The 5100-nt window shown below is 34.7% G+C and overlaps 1 pseudogene; it reads left to right on the top strand.

The window, feature by feature from the left end:
* The window catches only part of LOC118734428, a 41429-nt pseudogene that overhangs the window by 24750 nt on the left and 11579 nt on the right, over positions 1-5100 (top strand).

Here is a 5100-nt window from a genome sequence, read left to right as displayed (position 1 = left end):
ACTTTTTAGTCCATTTATAAAAGCGTTGTATATTAAAAAGTTTTTTTATATTATTTATTTTTAGTTAGTATTACTTTATACTTAGTTATGGTTACACATAATTTGTTTACTGCGGAAAAATAAAAATATACGTACATTGTGAAATTAGTCCTGTGTGGTTTTTTATTTTGTTAAAAACAATAATGGGTAATATATTACCGACCTATACCTATTATTATCAGTACTCCTAAAATTTAGCCAAATTTAAAAAACATATAATTCAATTTAACACTTCCCAACAATGATATTTTAAATATAAATTTATCATTTACAAGAAAGAGAGCAGGGAACTAGAAAATAAGGAAAACCTTTTCTTGTCAGATGCTTCACAACTGGAAACAACAACAACAACAGTAACCACAACAGAGGCACCAACAACATCCACACCCATTTTTGTAACAGAACGACCTATATTAAAATATTTTACAATTGATGATGCTATAGAAGCATTTCGAAAGGATCTAATTGAAAACGAAATGGATAAAGGAGGTATATTGGAATCAAAGGAAGCATTTTATCGACATTTCAATCTTAAGTATGAAAACATTGAAGTAACTGTACGTTGTACATACATGAGAAACAAAATATGAGAATCAACTTTTTCCAATATCGTGAAGTTGAAAGGTAACATATTTTGAGCAAATTGAAAAGATTAATGTATTAGATTTCTCACCAACAATAGAAAATCAAAACATTCAAATAATTAATGTAAAAAACTATATCCAGACATATAAAATGAACATCCTTTAAACCGACATAGTCTGTTAATCAAAATATTTTAAAAGAAGATGAACATATTCAATTTAATAACATTGCTTGTTTTAATCAAAACTTTAGCTGTAGGGTCAAATGACCAACAAAAAACTTATTGTCCTTGTTTCAATTCTGAAATTGGTAGTACAAGAAGAAAAATACTCGACATAATAGACAAATACAACGAAAACTTATAATAGATGCTGCAATCAAAGCTTTCAGAGACGCTTTGATTAAAAAAGAAATGGCTATTGGAGGTAGACTTGAAACTACCAACTGTTTTAGACACTTTAATTGAAAGTATGATAGTCTTGAAATAAGAGTTAAATGAAGTTACTATAGCAACTATACAGCTCGCTCTCTCAATATTTATTATTATTATTTTTTTTTTCGCGGGCAGGGGGTCGAAAATGCCTATTGCATCATCAAAGCTGTCGTCACAACAATGGTATGTCCGGAGACTAAAACACTCCCCCCGAATTGGAACCGTCGCACAGTGCCGCGACTCCATACAAATGATGGACAAAAATAGAAGGAGTGGTCAGAATTGGCTGAAACTTCACACCTAGAAGTATTATGCCCCTCTAATTTCAAAAATGAAATCGGTTTTGCTATACCGGTTACTCATTTCGAGAAAACCGAGTTTTCCTTGCAATTTTATATGAAAATAGTCATTGTGGACATGTGTTGATATAAGTGGAAGGAGGCATCAGAATGGGCTGAAACTTTACACCTGAAAGGACTATATCACGGCAATTTAAGAAAACAAAAACGTTTTTCAGCATCTGTTATCATTTAATTAAAAAAAATTTTTTTTTTACAATTTTATAAAAAGGTAAAATAACTCATAATCATCGTAGACATATGTTTATAAAAACCGAAATAGTATTCAGAACTTGTTGAAACTTTACACCTGAAAGGACTAAGCCATTCTTATTTCAAAAATGAAATCGATTTTTCGGTACCGGGTACCCATTAAAAAAAAAAAGATTTTTTTTTACATTACTATATGAAAGACCAATAAGGCATAATCATTGCTGATTGTGGGTTTACGAAAACAGGAAGGAGTCGTCAGAATTTATTGAAACTTTACATCTGAAGTGTCTATATTACTCTAATTTTAAGAAAGTAATCGGTTTTTTTTTGTAACGGGTACCCATTAAAAAAACACCGAGTTTTTGCACATGATTATTTAAAAATGAAATATGGCATATCATTGTTGCTAAGTGTTCAGAAAAATAGTCTTAATAGTCAAAATTCGTCTAAACTTTACTTCCTAAGTGAATACATTATGGTAATTTGAAAAATTAAGTCGGTTTTCCTTACATGTTAACCTTTAGAAAAAAAAATTATTTTGATTTCATTTAAAATAAAGCATAATCACTGTTAAGTAAGTAAGTAATAATAGCTGTTATATGGTAATAACATATAATATGTTAATAAAAACCGAACTAGTTGTTATAATCACTCAGTTTCAGAGTCCTCAGAAGAGGAGGAAGTGATCACTGATTCAAATGATTCCATGCTTTTGTCTGCTTCGTCACTTTCAACAATGTATTTATTAAAACTGAGATCAGAACCCTTTAAATATTTGTTTTTCTGTTTTATATTTCTTTTAAATGCAACTAATGGATCTGACGATAATATCAAACGAGTCATTAAATCCGTATTGCTTTGTACTACTAATAGTAAAACGTTGAAATTTTTGCACAGGTAATGTAATTAGTTAGGTGAACAAAATTATAAAAAGACTCAATCAAAAAAAAAAATATATAAAAAAATTGGACCTCCCTGATGTGCATACATTTGTACTATCATTTTCGCAAGCCGTTTTTGTTTGCTGCTTAAGCAAAATAGTACTCTTTATGCAGATGAAGAGTAATAGGTATGTTATTTATTTTTATTTTCTTTTTGTTCGCCTTTCGTCTAATCATTGGGCGCTGTAATGTGTCTCGATTGCATTTATTTCCTTACCCGAATTGGTTAACATATTATTTGTATATATGTATATATATATATATGTAAATCTTCGTATACCTTTGTTTTTGGCTCCCATACCGTGATGCATATTTAAGTATTTTAATTAGCTGATAATTTTTTTCATTTCAAAGCACCCTGTACCTCTTATTTTTTTTTTCTGGCACTTTTAGCTTTAATTCAACACCTTATTTTTGAAAAGCGAACCAAAAATTTAGATCTTAGGGCATTCAGAAAAAGTATTGTAAATATAGATCAGCTAAAATAATACCAAAAAAAAGGCATTTAGTCACTTTTTCAAAATTGAAAATTTTCAAATATTGGAAAAAGTTGGAAGAGATTTCGATTGTTTCTGTTAGTAGAAAGTCCAAACTACCATAACCAAAAAAAAAATTTCACGAACTTTCAAGATGTTTTTGTTTTTTTGTCTCCAAAGTTTACCAATTTTCGGATTTTGGTATGTTTAATCATATATTTATTTATTAATAAAAAAAAAATATTTGTATAAATTTTTTTTCCATGAACCATACATTTTTTGGTTTGTCGCATATATCTTTATCAAAGTGCAAAAGTTGATCTTGCTAGGAATAAAAATGTATTTTTAACAAATTTTTAACTGCGACCACTTTTATGTGCGAATCGCCAAAATGAAATGGTATGTAGAAAATAGGTGTACTTTGAGGGGGTGTGTGAGGCTGAAAGTTGTTTTTATCACAAAATAACTTATGAACTTCTCTTAGTTGGAGATTTAGCTGTAACTTGACATCAAAACATCTAAGATTCAAGACAGTCGATTTTTGTATTTTTGTGCACCTTCGCGGCACTGTGCGTCGCCCACCCTGGGACCACTAATCGCATTGCTTCGCTATGTAGCATGGCTTGGATAACGTTATCTGGGTTAATTGGTCCTACCAGGTCTTGCAGATTATTGCGCTCGGCTTCCCATCTTTTGCATCCGAAGAAAGTGTGCTCGGCATCGTCTTCTTCTGCGTCGCTGTATATGCATGACGGCTCTTCGGCTTTTCCCATTCTATACAGGTATTTGCGAAAGTAATCATGCCCAGACAGCATTTGTGTAACGTAAAAGTTTACTTCGCCATGTTCTCTTTGTGTCCAAAGTTTTAGGTCTTTTATTAGCCTGGCCGTCCATCGGCCGCGGCTTTCGTTTTGCCACCTATCTTGCCATAGTCTTAGTGTCTCGTTTCTTACTCTTTCCCTTTCGATGTCACTTGGTTTCGTTTGCGCCTTAAGCTCCCACATTTTCTTGCGCTCGGCTGCTAGTAGATCAATGGGAACCGTTCCGCTTATCACGAGTATTGCCTCGCCGGACACTGTACGGTACGCAGAGGCTACTCTTAAAGCTGCAGTGCGATGGGCTCTGGAGAGTATCTTGCAACGGTTATTTTTCTGTAGGGTGTCAGCCCAGATCTCCGCTCCGTATAGCAAAATATTCAAGGTTGTGGACATTAGAAGTTTTCTTTTACTTTGGGTCGGTCCACCAATATTGGCCATTAATCTGCTTAGATAAGCCGTTGCCTTTGCTGCTTTTTCGGCTGCGTGCTGCAATTGTGCCCAATACGTTAGCCTGGGGTCTAGCCTTACACCTAAGTACTTTATTACTCTTTGTGTCTTTAATGTAATGCCGGTCAGTTTCATGCTCACTTCTAAGGGAATATGCTTCTTAGTTAGGAGTATTAGCTCGGTTTTCTCTGCTGCAAGTTTAAGACCGTGTGAGTCGAGCCATGCCTGTGTTCTTATCATAGTCTGATTTAATTTGCGGCGAGCATCTTCGGTGTCCCGTGCGGTGATCACTGCGGCAATGTCGTCAGCGTAGCCTACTAAGTATGTGTCATCAGGCATCTCAAGGTTTAATATTCCATCGTAGCTGATGTTTCATAGGTCTGGCCCAAGAATGGAGCCTTGTGATGCGCCCGACGTGATCGTCATTTGCCGGGGTCCATCGGTGGTATGGTATAATAACTCCCGGCCTTCTAGATAGCTTCTAACCATGAGTCTAAGGTACGTGGGTATGTTGTAGACTTCTTCTAGTGCGTGTATCATATTTTCCCATTTTGCGGTGTTGAAGGCGTTGCGAACGTCTAAGGTTGCAAGCAGGACTAGCTTTTTGTGTTGGTATGCGGCTTCTACTGTTGTTGTTACATGTTTTATAGCTCCAATTGTAGATTTCCCGGGCCTGAACCCGTACTGTCTTGAGGAAAGTCCGCCGCCGCTGGCGATAGCCGCTTCTATTCTAGGTTTTAGCAGCCTTTCTAAGAGTTTTCCAGCTGTGTCCAGCATACATAGTGGTCGATACGCTGATGGTGAGTCAAG

Source organism: Rhagoletis pomonella, unplaced genomic scaffold (assembly GCF_013731165.1).
Source record: "Rhagoletis pomonella isolate Grant_MI unplaced genomic scaffold, Rhpom_1.0 Rhpom_scaffold_00001, whole genome shotgun sequence".
NCBI classification, from domain to species: Eukaryota; Metazoa; Arthropoda; class Insecta; order Diptera; family Tephritidae; genus Rhagoletis; species Rhagoletis pomonella.
The sequence above is the reverse complement of the archived record's forward strand: the minus strand, read 5'-3'. Positions and strand labels throughout refer to the sequence as shown.